Source organism: Heterodontus francisci, chromosome 23, assembly GCF_036365525.1.
Source record: "Heterodontus francisci isolate sHetFra1 chromosome 23, sHetFra1.hap1, whole genome shotgun sequence".
In the NCBI taxonomy this organism is placed as follows: domain Eukaryota; kingdom Metazoa; phylum Chordata; class Chondrichthyes; order Heterodontiformes; family Heterodontidae; genus Heterodontus; species Heterodontus francisci.
Window position 1 is genome coordinate 29,063,773 of NC_090393.1, and position 18,622 is coordinate 29,082,394.

Below are 18,622 nucleotides of genomic sequence, written 5' to 3' on the forward strand. Positions count from 1 at the left end.
TGCAACTTTTAATTCACACAGAGTGTAATACCCACACCAGCACACTGATGCCAATGCCTCCTTAAATCCTACAGACTGATGAATTTGCTTCCATTTTGTTCTAGATATTGCCCAACAAGCTTGATGATGAAACTGGAAACAGAAAGTGCTGGAAATACTCAGTTGGTTTGGCAGCATCCGTGGAGAGAGAAACAAAGTTAACATTTCAGGTCTGTGACCTTTCATCAGAACTGGCAAAGTTTAGAAATGTTAGGGAACAAGTGCCTTTGAACAAGTAAAAGGGGGGTTGGGGGGGAGAAGAACAAAAGGGAAGGTGTGTGATAGGGCGGAGGGCAGCAGAGATTAAATGACAGAGATATCACGGAAGAAAGGCAAAGGGAGTGTTAATAGTTGTAGTAAAAGACAAAGCATTAGTCCAGAGACACTGTTAATGGCAGAATAATGAACAGCTCTGTCCAAAAGCAAAAGCATGAAAAATAAGTTTAGGACAAGCACATGGTTAAAAAAATAAAATTAAAAACGCGGTCATGAAATTGTTGAACTCAATGTTGAGTCTAGAAGGCTGTAGAGTGTCTAATTAGAAAATGAGGTGCTGTTCCTCGAGCTTTCAGTGAGATTCACTAGAACACTGCAGCAGGCCAAGGACAGAAATGTAGGCATGAGAGCAGGGTGGTGAATTTAAATGGCAAGCAACCGAAAGCTCGGAGTCATGCTTGTGGATTGAACGGAGGTGTTCCACAAAGCTGTCACCCAATCTGCGCTTGGTCTCCCCGATGTAGAGGCAACTGCATTGTGAGTAGCAAATATAGCAGACTAAATTGAAAGTAATACAAATAAATCACTGCTTCACCTGGAAAGAGTGTCGGGGGCCTTGGATGGTGGGGGGTGGGGGGGAGAGGAGGTAAAAGGGCAGGTATTGCACCTCCTGCGATTGTATGGGACGGTGCTGTGGAAGGGATGAGGAGTCGGGGGTGATGGAGGAGTGGACCAGGGTGTCGCGGAGGGAATGATCCCTTTGGAATGCAGACAGGGGAGGGGCGGGAATGATGCATTTGGTGATAGAATCATGCTGGAGGTGCTGGAAATAGTGGAGGATGATTCTTTGGATGTGGGAAAGAAGGAACAGGACGTAAAGTTTGTTCTCCTGATTATTATTGCTCTTGCGTCCCTTTCCTGCCCAGCAGTGAGGAGGTTAAAACCTGTAGTCAGACCTGCAACCCATTTCAATCAAATAACCTGAGCAGTTTAATTCATTAGAATTATTGAGAAGATTCCACTGACAGCCGTAGCCAAAATAATAAAAGGTAAGGACTATTACATTTAAAAAGTGAAGCTCAAAGATGTGTGATTCACAAGCATCACACTCCATATCCTAAAGCTTTCCTGGCTGCCAAAGGTCATGGGGTAAAAATGCAACTGGGAGACCCGATTTTGGCCCGAACTTGGATGGCTCTGCTTTGCGGTTTTGTCAGGTAGCCAGAGCCCATGCTCACTGGTGCCTAACTGTTTACTAAATCTTCATACTGGCACAGAGCTGACAAGATAGTTGGCTCTTTGCTCACACCAAAATAGTTATAAGTGATGTATGAAAAGTTAAACAGTGGTTGATGTGAAGTGGAGCTAGTCTACCTCTTTGAAATGCTTTCAATATGCTGTCACTTCAGTGGCTTTGACTCACCAGTAATCTGCTCCTGTTTGTAACTATGTATATTGATATTTATGGAAGTAGCTGAACACTGGTCATATATAGTGACCGATAAGAGTTGTGTTGCAACAAAACCACAATGATTGCTTATCATTCTGACATCAAAAATATACTTCTTCCTATTTCAAGAAAGGAAATGTCAATGCTATGCATTGGCCTTAAAGCTTTAGGAATGCATTTAGTTTAACTCTTTATTACCACATAGGAGTTTGAGTAAAGTAATAGCCTAAGGAGTGTTTTGATGTTCCTCACAAGGCCTCTTGGAGCCTACCAATTAAATAATTTAATGCCTCTATTGTTGAATTGTTCACACATAGCAGCCATTAGAACACGTGGAAAACCAACCCAATGTAAGTAGAGTAAAGCGCTAAGGCACTTTCAGTGAACTCCTGTTTTGAATTAATGCAAACAGACTGCTTCAAGGTGGATCAAGTTGTTCTTTCCTAGTTACATTAAATATCTACCTGAGGTAATGCAGTGCTGCAAATCATTTTTGCATGGAAATGTTCCTCTGGCACAAGTCTGCTTTCACTACAAAAACTGTTCATGGAGGGTGTGACTAGTTATTAGTGGCTACGTAATAACCAACGTGAACACTAGAATAAGCCACTTTAATTGCACCATTTCCAGTATTTACACAAACAGTTATTAGTGTAAAGAGTGCTAACTTGCAGAATGCAAAACACCATCACTAACAGCTAAATACCATAATGTCCATTATTGACCCAACTATCAAATGGATAGCTTAACAACAACAACTTAAAATTTAAATAACGCCTTTAACAAACTAAAATGTCCCCAGGCTCTTCACAGGAGCGTTATCAAACAAAGTTTGTCACCGAGCCACATAAGAATATATTAGAGCAGATGACCAAAAGCTTTATTATAGAGATAGGTTTTAAGTAGCACCTTATAAGGAAGAGAGATGAAGTGAGGCACAAAGGCTTTGGGAGGGAATTCCAGAGTTTTAGGGCCTTGGTAGCTGAAGGCATGATCACCAGTGGTGGAGTGATTAAAATTGGGAATGCGCAAGAGGCCAGAACTGAAGGAGCGCAGATATCACAAAGGCTTGTAGGGCTTGAGGAGGTTACAGAGATAGGAGGGGCAAGGCCATGGAGGAGATATTGAATCCAGCAAAGCTAGGGAGATAAATAAACACATTGGGCTGGATTTTAAGAGTGGCCCGCATATACCGAAGAGCCTCCACGATCTCCCGCGCAGCGGCTCATTTAAATAGCTGCGGCAGCCTGCTCCCTCAATCACGTGGACAGGCGCTGGAGCCATTTTTAAAAGGCAGCCAGCCCTGCCTGGATATTTAAATTTTAAAAGAGATATTCCCCCCCCCCAACATTTAACAAATAAAATTGTAACACCCCTTTTCATCCCCCAATAAAAATTACAGTAAGTATTTGCCCTCTCCTCCCACTAAAACACTTACCTCCGCCCCTCCAGACTGTACAAAGTTGAAAGTTCACTCCTTCCCACCATCTCCTACACTGATGATGCTTATTTGATCCCACTCTTGCCCCCCCCCCACCCACCAATGTCACGCCTGCTTTCCCCAGACAGGGAATTAAAAGTGCGGGAGTGTCATCCGCCACTTTGAAGATCACAGTGGGCCCGGAAGATTGCTGGTAAGTCTATTTAAATTTATTCATCTCCTTGATTTAAATATTTAGATTCAGTTCCCATCACCCAGTGGCAGGGGGGCGTCACAGAGCCTCGCCACCGCCTGGAGGATCAGGCGCACCTGCATGGTGGGCCTCTGTCAGAGCGATCTTTTGAACCCCCCACCCCCACCCCTCACCACCACAGAGCCCAATGTCGGGGGCTCGGTAAAATCCAGCCTGTTGAGTTGAAGCATTCCAAGTTAGATTAATTTGTACTGATGTAAATTCAGTTCTTTCAGTATCTCAGTAATCCTTTGCAATAAATTATGTCCGTAGTCACTATGTAAAGAATATGGAAAATTAAAAAAAAAATACTAAAGTTAATGATAGCTCTTCATAATTTAATCGGGGTTCCGAAGATAAGAGGAAAGGTTAATAGTTTTCACAAATCACAAATTGAATCTGCAAAACACAATTAAAAATTCCAGAATGCTATACAATAAAAAAGGAATTTGACTTATTCTGTCACTGTAAGTCAGTGGTTGGTAGAAATTTTTAGCTGGCGCTTGCCAAGTTTAGCAGCTTAATGAGAATTAAACACCAGACTACTGCTATGGGGCAAAGACACAAATACAGTTTAACGTCAAAATCCAGACCCTCCTCCCCCAGAGCTTTTTCCAGGTCCCCCCAAAAATATGTAATTTATTCAAATCTGATAAAGATCCATAGAAACCTTCCATCAGTTAGATTCAATTGCACATTTCATACCCCAAAGCAATCGAAATGTCACAGCTTCCTTGTAATGAGCAGTTGTATTACAGCTACCTGCTTGGTATAAGCGGTCACAGGTTGTGATGCATAATAGCATTACCTTGCTATTGTGCATTCTGGACAGAATCTGACTGAAACCCAGTATAGTCACGAGACTTCTGGATATATCTGTTCTTTCACGTGCACACGGCAATATGGGTACAAAACAAGGCTCACGAAGATCATTTGTAATGGTAGAAGAGCATGGATGGAAAACATTGATTCAAAGTTTTAAATGCAACCTTGCACTGGGTTCAGTTTTTACAACAGCTACTGCAAACCTACACCAGTGGAAGGCTCCTTCTTTCGTAAAAATTGAGAATTTTTGTCTGTAATTAGTTGTTCCATTTTGATGTTTTTATTACTATGACTAAAAGGCATGAGGGTTACTGAGAAAAGCACTCAAGATTTTCAGCATTTCCAATGTAAAATCCTAGCACTCACCCTCCCCCACCTTAAACTTCCTCCCTAAACCTCTCCAGCTGTCTACTTCTACGGCCTCCTTTTTAAAAAACCTTCTTAAAGCCCATTGTCTCTGCTTTTGTAAAAGGGGGTGGGAACTTGGAAACACAAGCCCCAAAGTGGGCAGCACACTGGTGACTTGGAGACCCTGCCAATCTTAGCAGCAGGATCTCATTTCAATAAAAATCACCACAATCCCACAAGACACCTGGCCAGATGCACTACCTGAAGGGTGGGCAGGAGGGAGAATTTGGCAGCAGGAGGCAGTGGGTTGAGGGGTTTGAAGGTGATCACGGAAGGGTGGGCAGGAGGGAGAATTTGGCAGCAGGAGGCAGTGGGTTGAGGGGTTTGAAGGTGATCACGGAAGGGTGGGCAGGAGGGAGAATTTGGCAGCAGGAGGCAGTGGGTTGAGGGGTTTGAAGGTGATCATGGAAAGGGAGACCAGGGCTAGAGAGGCCTAAGGAATCTTTCTGAGGTCTGAGTGAAAGCATTCTTGCTCCTCCTGGCCCACAAGGATTTCGAAAAGAAGCGCATTTAAAAAAAAATACCTTGGTGTCTTCAGGTCAGTCGAGTTATCTGGCGCAGACCAAAGGACCAGGTCATTCTCATGTGATAGTTTTGATTGAGTGATCTATCAGAGCTCTGCAACAAGGGACAAGTTCAATCTTGTTGGCTGTAGTCCTTTGTAGCTGGACATATCAGGGGTTGTGGGTGCCCAGGTCATCCATCAGTCTAAGATCAGAGACACTGCGCTCAGTGACTCCATGATAGCATTTTATAATGTAATAAGACAATATTTGTTTAAGGTTCAATGGATAGAAAGATAACTCAAAGAGAAATGTCCTTATTGCTTTTAATCTATGTATAGTAAAGTTCGTAATAATTTTGCACTGAACACTGCTCATTCCAATAAATGATCTGTTGGCTTAATGCCTGATCCTCATTCTGATATATTAAATCCACCTCGGAAAGACCAAACTTGCATTTATATACCATTCACAACCTCAGGATATCCCACAGTATCTTACTGCCAATTATGTACTTTTTTGAAGTGTAGTCTCTGTTGTAATGTAGAAATAATGTGTTACATCCCAGTAAGTGAAAGTATAACAGTAAGGGGATCTTTGTTCAATTCCTGAGTTTCAATATCATATATATTGGGCAGGTAAAATACCCGCCAAGTTTGTGGAGAAAGTGGGTTCTACTTCGAGGAGTGGTCACTGATGCTGAACTCAAGTGACATATCTGGTATAAAAACCAAAAACAGAACTGCTCCATATCACTTTACAGTGCTTGGGATCAGTGGAACCAGACCCACATGGTATACTGTTACTTTTCACATCAATACATATACAGAATTGCTTCACATCGAAGCTCAAATGGTGAATATTCTTCCATCGTTGGATTAAACATTGTATACATTAGTAACTCATTAATACTGACCAGTTTAGAAGGAGCCGACACCTCCACAGATGATAATCATTGAGAGGCAGAAGACAGAGTTGGGATTAAGATAATCTCAGATTGGCAGCATGTGACAAGTGGTGTTCCTCAGGGATCTTTGCTGGGGCCTCAGCTTTTCACCAGAAAAAATTGATCACTTGGAAGAAGGAATAGAGAGTTGTATATCCAAGTTTGCAGATGACACTAAGTTAGGAGACACCATAAGTTGTGTAGATGGTATTGGCAAGTTATATATGGATGTAGACAAACTAACTGAGTGAGCAAAAATATGGCAAATGGAATTCAACATGGGGAAGTGTGTGGTCACCCATTTTGGATCCAAGAAAGACAATGGTAAGGGACTAGGCGCTGTGGAGGAGTAAATGGATTTAGGTGTCCCTGTACAGAAATCCCTGAAAGAGATAAAAAAAAGTAAAAAAGAATTTTGGCCTTTATCTCAAGAGGGTTGGAATGCAGAAGTGCGGAAGTTATGCTTCAGTTGTACAGAGCCTTGGATGGATTTCATCTGGAGTACTGCGTTCAGTTTTAGGCACTACACCTCAGAAAGTATATATAAGCCTTGGAGTGAGTACAACAAAGATTTATCAGAATACTACCAGGGCTAAAAGGGTTACATTGAGGATTATGTTGCAATAACTTGGTTTGCATTCCCTTGAGTTGAAGTTGACGAGTGAGCTAATTGAGGCATTTGAAATGATTAAGTGGTTTGATAGTTGCATACAAAGAAACTACTTACTCTGCTAAGGGAAACCTAAACAAGAGCGCATGATCTTAAAATTAGGGCTAGTCCTTTTAGAAGTGAAATCACATGCACGACAGAGGAAATCAGCAGCTCTCTCCCCAAAAGGCTTTGGATGCTGTGTCAATTGAAACTTCCAAGACTGGGATCAATAGATTTTTGTTAGGTAAGAGTATTGGGGATGTGGAGCAATGGTAGGTAAATGGAGTCGAGGTACAGAGCAGCCATAATGTAATAGAGTAATGGAACAGACTCAAGGGACTGAATGGCCTACTTCTATTTCTATGCTGCCGTGATGTTAAATAGTTTGTGATTAAATTTTGCCAACAATTCATTGTACTGGGTAGACTAATTTAAGTAGTGAAATAACTTCTTTGTAATTTGAAGCCTCTGGTTACAATCTGATTGTATAAATCTGGTATATTTTACAATTAATTCAACTACCCCATTGATCTTTTACTTCAGTCAACCTATGGCTACCAGTTGCCTTTAAAAAAAAACTCAATAAAGGAATTATTCACAACTTTTAGTGTAATTATCATTTGTGACTCTGCCACCCACAGATCTTTCAATATTGTTGATGATTTCCAAGTTTTCTTTTTTAAACGTAATGATATGCTAAAAAGAAAATTGGTAAGTAGGCAGTAGGCAGCCTGAGCAGCTGATTTTTTTCTTTCTCTCAAAAACACTCAAAGTAGCTAAGACTGTGGAATTTTAACTTCTCTTTCCATATAAGTGTTGGAATACATTTATTTCTTTATGTGATCCATGGGTAAGTGTTTCACTCAGACCCTTTTAAGCTGTATTTATTTGAGCATTAAAATTGCAAGACTATGCTCGAGTATGTAGTCGACCTCGAAAGGGTATTGGGTGTGGAGGTCAGTACATCAGATTGGTAGTGCCCTTGATTTTCAAGTCAGTGATTTCAAAGGCCACAAGAAATCAGGAACATTGCAAATTCAGGCACAATTTTCCAATCAGCACTGCAGTTGAGCAAGACTGAAAACTGGGAGCTGATCCAGACAATTCTGGTGACTCAGTGTGATTTAGAACAAAATAGTTAGCACATTTAAACTAAAATGACTATAGTAGTACAGAGAGAAATACAGGGCAAAATACTAAACCTGGAGCCCCAGCTTAAAGATTTTCCTCAGCACTATAGCAGGACAACTGATCATAAAAATAATCTGATCTATTAAAAATAATGTAGCTTAAGTAAATTAGAAAGCCTCAGCTTTTACTGAAATAAAAACCAAGCAAAATAAAATTGGCAATTATTAATGTCAGGTAATAACCAATTAGTGCAGAACTCAAAAACAGTTGTTGTTCATTATTGACCAGCCATTTTGTACCAACTACGTTGCTTGCAACTCTCAATCACATGTACAAAGGGACCTTGACAACGGATTCAAAGTTACGACAATATTGATACATCCACCTCCACAAAAAAATAAACTTTGAAATAAGAACATTTCAACAAACTATAAAATCCAGTTTCAATAGTTTGAACCAAATCTATGTTGAGCATCAGCAATTAAATGTTAGAATGAACTGAAGTTTTGGCATCCTGAAGTTTTGCTATTTTCGCTCAGTCTTGGATCAAACGTTGACAGCAGCTCCACAGTCTGACTAAAATCTGATTTGCTTGTTGTTTGAACATGTTGGCATGTGTAATTTCTTAGCATTTTTTTAAAAAACAGATCAAACAACATCAAGCAAGAGAATGTGAGTCACTAAAAGCTTCAACTACAGAATGCAACTCCTGAGTCACAGCGAGCTGCTGTTTGTGTCTGTCTGATTTCTGGGTATTGGACACTCAGCTGAGAAATGGTCCATTTCTCCAAATGTATTACCATTCTGACCCCAAGCAGGGCAGGGTTTTTTTTTGACATGACTTTCCCCACCTCCAACAGTCAATCTCAGGAGCTTTCTACAAATGCCTGGGCCTCACATAGGATTGATTTTCTTCTTTTTCCATGTTAAGTACTGCACTTCTCCCAAGTATTTTGTTTTTCAGTTGCATTCCTGCCATTTCACTATCTTTACATATGTTGATGCAAGCTTTCAACGTGTTTGGTTTTACAGAAGTCTCTTGCTGGTACTGTTGTTCTAGATCATAATAAGTATTCTGTTTCTGCTTAGACTTTCTTCCCAAGTTACATGTTCTGCCTAAAGCACAGAGTTTTGCTACATCCAAGTCAGTTGTTAAGCATATGGTGTGCATAGGTTTCATTCTTTTTTCTTTCAAACACATAATTGTGTTATCTTACTCAGAACAACTTCTGATCAGTTTCTAACTGAAGTCCAGCAAATATTTTCAGTGGCAATCAGTGTAGCAGTTCTGGCATCTTTTAGTTTCTAATAAGACATAATGCATTTCATAGTTGTTGCAGATTCCCGTAAAGCTTTTCCAGTTGCTTCCTTGATTACCTGACATCTCTAGTTTTGTTGGGAATGGTAATTTGAGAATGGTTCTATAAATCCATTCAGTGGCTTCATGCCAGGTGCTTATCATTTTAAATGACTTCTCAAAGAGCAGAATATCATTTAAAAGAGCACAAAATCTGTACTTAATCTGTTTAGAGTACTTTATTGAAAATCACATGGAACTGTAGGAAGTTGCCTTTTCAAGATTCAAATATTGGTTCCCCTTCCCTTCTCTTTAAAACACTCTGGTGGAATCAAATTGAGTTGCTTCAATTCTGACACCATACAGCACTTGTCAAGGTCTGGAACAAACTAGAAAAGATTTTGGAGCTTACAAAAATTCCATCCTTATTGATCAGTCATTTTCAATTGGCTAGATGCAACTACAAACACTTCCAGGTCAGAAGAGAGAGTCAAAGAAACATGTCAGAGAATGTCCTGTATTTGATTATTGATGCAAAGTCATAACAAAATCAATACAATAAGCTACTTATTAAAAAAAAATGTCAAAAGTTAAATTCACTTGCAGTGGAAGTTAATTCTGCTGAATTACTTCATCATTCCAATTGCAAGAATGAGAGATACCTGGACACTTTTTTAGCATTTTTCATTCGCTTGTTCCATTATGACAACTGCTTAGAAGCAACCTTACAGCACGCACTTTATATAGAAGTCCTCCTGGTATTGTCTTCCTTTTCTTGATTAATCTGCCTATTATCCACACTGTCTCTGGGAACTTAGTTACTTTTCACTTGCTCCAGAATCCTCACACGGACTAAAGCTATTAAAATTAACAAAAGATAAGGGGAAATTCTAAAGTTTAAATGTAGATAGGTGATTGCTATCAGGAAGTGAGACCTGTTTTCTGCCATTGTTTAACAACCAGGTAAGTTGTTAAAAACTGATTTTTTTTTGCTAGCTTTCTGAACTGTTTATCTGTTTGCATCTCCCCTTTAAATGACAGGTGAAATTGGTAATTTTCTTTGGAGAAGTCCATTCCTTGTTAAGGCCAGGTTAGTTAGCTTTCAGGAAAAGAAGCTTGGCACCATCAAGACAAAGCAACCCGCTTTATTGGCACTCCATCCACCACTGATGCACAGTGGCAGCAGTGAGTACCATCTACAAGATGCACTGCAGCATCTAGCCCAGGCTTCTTCAACAGCACCTTCCAAACCCATGATCTCTACCACCTAGAAGAACAAGGGTAGCAGATAAATGGAAACACCACCACCTGCAAGTTCCCCTCCAAGTCTCATTGCCATCCTCATTTTGAACTATATTGCTGTTACTTCACTGTTGCTGGGTTAAAATTCTGGACTTCCTTCCCTAACAGCATTGTGAGTCTATCTACACCACATGGACTGCAGTGGTTCAAGGCGGCGGCTCACCACCACCTTCTCATAGAGTCAGAGTCATTAGGGCACAGAGGAGGCCATTCGGTCCATCAAATCCACGTCAGCTCTCTATACCGCAATCCAATCAGTCACATTTCCTTTTTCTATCCCCGTAGCCCCTGCAAGTTTATGTCCCTCAAGTGCCCATCCAATTTCCTTTAGAAATCATTCATCATCCCAGCTTCCACCACACTCCTAGGCAGCGAGGCCCAGGTCATTACTATTCGTTGCTAAAAAAGTTCTGCCTCACAACCCCCCTGCATCTCTTGCCCAAAACCTTAAACAAAGTGACTCCTGACAACACAGTAGCCCACTGACGTCTTCAGAGTGTTCCAAGCTGTGCACATGTGCAGCCTACATCTTGCCAGAATTTAATATTTGTAGATGGTGAAAATAGATAGCAATGGTTTTATTTTGTCACTGTAAGTAGCATTACATTTTTAGTATTATGCCATTGTATTGTACAAGTCGCAAGCGCAGGATAATGTCATCGTGTAACGCCAACATCATCACGTATCCGCGCCTGGTCAGTCTCCGCGTATGCGCCTGGTCTTTGCGCATGCACAATAAAGCATTGTCAGGTATCCAGCCCCTTTGAGGCTGGTGCTCGATCCCCGCTACTCGCTCGACACTTTCTCCGCCTCCCCTCACCCCCTCCCCCCGCCAGCCGCTCGCTCCAGACCTTGCTGCTCCCCAAACCCCGCCCCTTCCACCACTCCCCTGGCCAATTGTTCCCCACTCCTCGCTTCACGCCACCTCGCTCTCCGCTTCCCCTCTAGGCTGTGCCACTTCCCTCCTCTCTGCCACTCACTCCTATGTCGCCCCGTCATCCCTCACGGCCCGCCTTGCTTCTTCAGGTGGCACGCAGAGAACGATCAAACATGGAAGCGAGTGGCTGAGAGGAGGGAAGTGGCATGGCCTAGAGCTGTGGGGGGAGGGGGGTTGTGCGGGGGAAGCGTGCAGCGAGCGGCCAGAGAGCAGGGTGGCACGAAGCAAGGAGTGGGGAACAATCGGCCAGGGGAGTGGGGGGGAGCAGCGAGGTCAGGAGCAAGCGATTGAGTTGGGGTGAAATCAGTCCTGGTCAGTCATATAAAATTGGATAATGAATTAGCAGCACATTTTATACTCTGCCCAATTTTCTTCTCCCTCAATCAGGATGCCAATTCACTATCTCCCAAAAGTATCAGAACATGGAAATTCAATCATAAAATTCTTTTTGTATTTAATAGGATTATTGGAATATTAAATAGATTTGAGGATTACTGTTAGTATCCTATAGTCCATACTAGTATATTACCGTGCTTCCATCCAACTTAATATAAGGTTAGTTTGCTAGAACTAACTAGCCATAAGCATTTCCTGTGATCAATTGAGCAGCGCCATCTTTAATCTTGGCAGCTGCCTGAATGTCATAGACAGTGACGTTTCAGTGGAAGAGGCTGCATTTACGCATGTGCTAGTACTGCGCCACCTAGTGCTTGTGTTGTCAGCAAACGCAGCCAACCTTAAATCTGTGTCCTCTAGTCCTTGTACCATCAGCTAATACAAAGAACAAAGAACAAAGATAATTACAGCACAGGAACAGGCCCTTCGGCCCTCCAAGCCTGCGCCGATCCAGAGCCTCTCTCTAAACATGTCGCCTATTTTCTAAGCTTCTGTATCTCTTTTCTTCCTGCCCATTCATGTATCTGTCTAGATACATCTTAAAAGACTCCATCGTACCCGCATTTACCACCTCCGCTGGCAATGCGTTCCAGGTGTCCACCACCCTCTGCGTAAAGAACTTTCCACGCATATCCCCCCTAAACTTTTCCCCTTTCACTTTGAACTCGTGTCCTCTAGTAATTGAAACCCCCACTCTGGGAAAAAGCTTCTTGCTATCCACCCTGTCTATACCTCTCATGATTTTGTACACCTCAATCAGGTCCCCCCTCAACCTCCGTCTTTCTAATGAAAATAATCCTAATCTACTCAACCTCTCTTCATAGCTAGCGCCCTCCATACCAGGCAACATCCTGGTGAACCTCCTCTGCACCCTCTCCAAAGCATCCACATCCTTTTGATAATGTGGCGACCAGAACTGTACGCAGTATTCCAAATGTGGCCGAACCAAAGTCCTATACAACTGTAACATGACCTGCCAACTCTCAATAGGAGCAGGTTTTCTTTGTCTACCTTATCTAAACCTGTCATAATCTTGTACACCTCTATCAAATCTCCCCTCAATCTCCTTTGCTCCAAGGAGAACAAACGCAGCTTCACCAACCTAACCTTGTAGCTAAAATTTCTCATCTCTGGAACCATACTGGTAAATCTCTCTGCATCCTCTCAAGGACCCTCACATTCTTTCTAATGTGTGGTGACCAGAACTGCAGAACTGGATGCAATACTTTAGTTGTGGTCTAACTAGAGCTTTATAAATGTTCAGCTTAACTTCCATGCTTTTATACTCATTACCTCTATTTATGAAGCACAAGATCCCATATGCTTTGCTAAGTACACTCTCAATATGTCCTGTCACCTTCAAAGATCTATGCACATGAATCATCGGATCCCTCTGTCCCTGCGTAGTCTGTAGGAATGTGCCATTTAGTCCATATTGCCTCTCCCTATCCCTTCTGCCAAAATGCATCACCTCACACTTACCAGTATTAAATTCCATCTGCCACTTGTCTGCCCATTCTGCTAGCCTATCTCTGTCCTGTTGCAGTCGATTGGTATCATCCTTAATATCTGCCACACCTCCAAGTTTGGTAACATCAAATTTTGAAATTTTCCTCTGTATTCCAAAAGCCACATCATTTATATATCAAAAAGGCAGTGGTCCTAGCACTGAACATAGGAACATAGGAGCAGGAGTAGGCCATTCAGCCTGCCCTGCCATTCAATATGATCACGGCTGATCATCCACTTCAATGCCTTTTTCCCCACACTATCCTCATATCCCCTTCTGTCATTTGTATTTAGAAATCTGTCAATCTCTGCTTTAAACATACTCAATGACTGAGTTGCCACAGCCCTCTGGGATAGGGAATTCCAAAGATTCGCAACCTTCTGAGTAAAGAAGTTTCTCCTCATCTGTCCTAAGTGGCTCCCCCGTTATTTTGAAATTGTCTCTCCTGGTTCTAGACTCCCCAACCAGGGGTAACATCTTACCTGCATCTACCCTGTCTATCCCTTTAATTATTTTATAGGTTTCAATGAGATCACCTCTCATTCTTCAAAACTCTGGAGAATACAGGCCCAGTTTCCCCAATCTCTCTTCATAGGACAGTCCCGCCATCCCAGGAACAAGTCTGGTGAACCTTTGTTGCACTCCATCTATGACAATAATATCCTTCCTAAGGTAAGGGGACCAAAACTGCACACAATTCTCCAAGTGCAGTCTAACCAAGATTGTATACAATTGAAGAAAGACATCATTACTCCTGTACTCAAATCCTCGTGCGATAAAGGCTAACATACAATCAGCCTTCCTAATTGCTTGCTACACCTGCATGTTAGCTTTCAGTGACTTATTGACAAGGACACCCAGATCCCTTTGTACATCTACACTTTCTAATCTCTAATCATTTAAGAAATACTCTGCACATCTATTCCTCCTACCAAAGTGGATAACGTCACGTTTCCACATTATATTCCATCTGCCACGTTCTTGCCCATTCAATAAGTCTGTCCAAATCCCCTTGAAGCCACTTTGCCTCCTTCCTCATAACACACATTGTCACCTAGTTTTATGTCATCTGCGAACTTGGAAATATTACATTTGGTCCCCACATCCAAATCACTGATATATATTGTGAACAGCTGGGGCCCCAAGCATGGATCCCTGTGGTACCCCACTAGTCACAGCCTGCCAATGTGAGAATGACCCATTTATTCCTACTCTCTGCTTTCTGCCTGTTAACCAATCCTTAATCATGCCAGTATATTACCTCCTATCCCATGTGCTAACCATTTTCAATTGTATAGAATTTTGCTAACCAACCTCCTATGGGGTCTTTATCAAAAGCCTTCTGTGGCGCAGTGGTTAGCACCGCAGCCTCACAGCTCCAGCGACCCGGGTTCGATTCTGGGTACTGCCTGTGCGGAGTTTGCAAGTTCTCCCTGTGTTTGCGTGGGTTTTCTCCGGGTGCTCCGGTTTCCGCCCACATGCCAAAGATTTGCAGGTTAATAGGTAAATTGGCCATTATAAATTGCCCCTAATATAGGTAGGTGGTAGGGAAATATAGGGACAGGTGGGGATGTGGTAGGAATATGGAATTAGTGTAGGATTAGTATAAATGGGTGGTTGATGGTCGGCACAGACTCGGTGGGCCGAAGGGCCTGTTTCTGTGCTGTATCTCTAAATAAAAAATAAAAAAATCCAAGTATACCACACCAACTCCCCTTTATCAATTCTGTTAGTAATATCCTCAAAAAATTCCAACAGATTTGTCAAACATGATTTCCCATTCATAAATCTATGTTGACTATGCCCAATCAGATCATTATTATGCAAGTGTCCATTTATCACATCCTTTAGAATAGATTCTAGCATTTTCCCAATGACTGATGTAAGGCTAACAGGTCTGTAATTCCATTAAGGTTTTCTCTGTCCCTCCCTTCTTAAATAGTGGGGTGACATTTGTGACCTTTCAATCTGCAGGAACTGCTCCAGAATCTATAGAATTTTGTAAGATGATCACCAAGTGCTGGCAAATGGGATTAGATAGACAGGTCAGGTGTCTTTAATGCATCGGTGCAGACTCGATGGGCCGAAGGGCCTCTTCTGCACTGTATTATTCTGTGATTCTGCATCCACTATCTCCATAGCTACCTCTTTCAACACTGGGATACAGAAAATTCAGGTCCTGGGGACTTATCAACCTTCAGTCCCATTAATTTCTCCAATACAACCTTCTTACTAATAATAATTTCCTTCAATTCCTCATTCCCCCTAATCCCTTGGATCTCTAATTCTGGGAGATTTCTTGTATCTTTCTCAGTGAAGACAGAGAAGTAATCATTTAGCTTCTCTGCCATTTCTCTATTCCCCATTATAAATTCTCCTGACACTGCCAGTAGTGGACCCATATTTGTCTTAGCCAAACATTTCCTTTTTACATACCTGTAGAAGCTTTTACAGTCCATTTTTATATTTTTTGCTAGCTTACATTCATATTCCATTCTCCCTTTCTTTATCAGTTTCTTCATCCTCCTTTGCTGTATTCTAAAATCCTCCCAATCCTCAGGTTTACTACTATTTCTGGCAACTTTATAGGCCTTTTCTTTTAATCTTATACAATCCTTAACTTCCTTTGTTATCCACAGTTGACTGCCTTTATTTTTGGAGTTTTTGTGCCTTGAAGGAATGTTTAGTTGCTGTAAACTGTAATATTTCTTTAAAGACTATCCATTGCCTATGTACTGTCATACTTTTTAATGTATTTTCCCAATCCACCTCAGCCCTCATACCTTCATAATTTCCTTTGTTCAAATTTAATACCCTGGCTTCAGATTGAACTACCTCACTTTCAAACATAATGTAAAATTTTATTGTATTATGGTCATTCATCCCTAAAGTTTCTTTTACAACAAGATTATTTATTAGCCCTTTCTCAGTACATAAAACTAGATCTAAAATAGCCTGTTCTCTAGTTGGTTCCTCAACATACTGCTCTAGAAAACCATCCCTAACACACTCCAGAAACTCATCCTCCACAGCATTAGTACTCATTAGGTTTACCCAGTCTATATGCAGATTTTATTCACCAATGATTACTGTATTACCCATGCCACATGCTTCTCTAATCTCCTGATTAATACCAAACCCCACACTACCACTACTGTTTGGTGGCCTATAAACAACTCCTACCAATGTTTGCTACCCGTTGTTGTTTCGATATGTGCAGAGACTGACAAGAATGACGAACTACTAATGCATGAGAATAGTTGTGTGCATAGTGGGTAACTCGGGCAACTCAGTGTAAATGATAATGAATGCAAATTTTTTGGTTTTTTTGTATGAAATGGGGGGTATTTGGGATAGAAATGCAATTCTGTACCGTTGTGCCTCCTGGCTTGCTGTAGTCATGTGACCTCTACTTTGAGGGACTATGACTGGGGGCTGCCATTACAGGCAGTTTCATGAAAGACATAGTACACGCCAGCCTGGTGTCCTGTGAGCTCATAACAGAGACCACACCTACAGTACTGCTTACAGTTTTGGTCACGTAATTTGATATACTTGCATTGGAGGCAGTTCCGCGAAGGTTCACTAAATTGATTCCTGGGATGAAGAGGTTTGTCTTATGAGGAAAGGTTGAGCCTATACTCATTGGAGTTTAGAAGAATGAGAGCTGATCTTATTGAAACATATCAGATTCTGAGGGGGTTTGACAGGGTAGATGCTGAGAGAATGTTTCTCCTTATGGGGAATCTAGAACTGGGGGCACAGTTTCAGATTAAGGGGTCTCTCATTTAAGACACAGATGAAGAAAAATTTCTTCTCTCAGCAGGTCATTAATCTTTGGAATTCTCTACCTCAGCGGAAGCTGGGTCATTGAATATATATTCAAGGCTGACTTAGATGGACTTTTGATCTACAAGTTGTTGGATTAGATGTTTCTGTAGCGTGTTGGGACATTGTAGAGAAAGTCGTAGACTCTGGTAATGATTACCTAACAACTCTATATTATTTACAGTAACTCTATACACACTCCTCAAGCTATCCTGCCAGCATCCTTCGTGCTGCTATACCACCTTCTTCAGCCTATCTCGTGACCATTACACCATTGCTCGTATAGTGGGAGGGTCTCTCTTACTGTCTTTGGCATTAACCCTTTACATCCTTATACTACACAAGTGATCAAGGATTATGGGGAAGAGGCGGGAAAGTGGAGTTGAGGCCACAATCAGATCAGCCATGATCTTATTGAATGGCAGAGCAGGCTCAAGGGGCCGAATGGCCTACTGCTGTTCCTATTTCTTTTGTTCTTAGCTCCACCCAGATTCCACATTTTGTTCTTCCCATCTGAGATCCTCCCTTACTAATGTACTGATCCCATCCCTTATTATCAGTGTAACACCCCCTCCTTTTCCTTTTTGCCTGTCCTTCCTAAATGTCAAATATCCTTGAATATTCAGTTCCCAGTCTTGTTATCCCTGTAGCCTCGTTTCCATTATGGCAATTAGATCACACACATTTACCTCTATTTCGGCCTTTAAATCATCTATTTTGTTGCCACTGCTGTGTGCATTCAGGTAGAGTGCCCTTAACCTTGTCTTCTTGACATTCTGCATTCTAAGCCTGGTTGATGCTCGCCTTTGTTTCGCCTGCCTTCTAATGTCACTTGCTACTTTTCTACCTCCTGTTACCAGCTTTACTTCCTTCCAGTTTGAGCTATGCCTCAGGTTCCCATCCACCGGACAAGCTAGTTTAAACCCTCCCCAATAGCACAAGCAAATCTCCCTGCGAGGATATTAGTTCCGGTCCTGTTAAGGTGTAGCCCGTCCATCTTGTACAGGTCCCACCAGCCCCAGAACTGGTCCCAATGTCTGAGAAATCTGATGCCCTCCCTCCTACACCAATTCTCCAGCCACGTGTTCAATCGATCAATCCTCCTATTCCCATGCTCACTAGCGTGTAGCACTGGGAGTAATCCTGAGATTACTACTTTGGAGGTCCTGCTTTTTAATTTCCTTCCTAACTCCCTAAAATGTGCTTTCAGGACCTCATCCCTCTTCCTACATATGGCATTGGTACAAATGTGGACCACGACCTTTGGTTGTTCACCCTCTCCCAGAAGGATGTCCTGCAACTGCTCCTTGACATCCTTGACCCTGGCACCAGGGAGACAACACACCAGCCTGGAGTCACGTTTACTACCGCAGAAACGCCCGTCTGATCCCTTGACTATCGAATCCCCTATCACTATTGCTCTTCCACTCTTCTTCCTCCCTGTGCAGCTGAGCCACCCATGGTACCACAGACTTTGCTCTGGCTGCACTCCCCCGAGGAACCATCGCT

At 42.0% G+C, this 18,622-nt stretch overlaps 1 protein-coding gene across 4 annotated transcripts in view; it reads right to left on the minus strand.

The window, feature by feature from the left end:
• LOC137382667 (rasGAP-activating-like protein 1) overlaps positions 1-18,622 on the minus strand; it is a 385,434-nt gene that overhangs the window by 356,224 nt on the left and 10,588 nt on the right. The window lies entirely within an intron of this gene.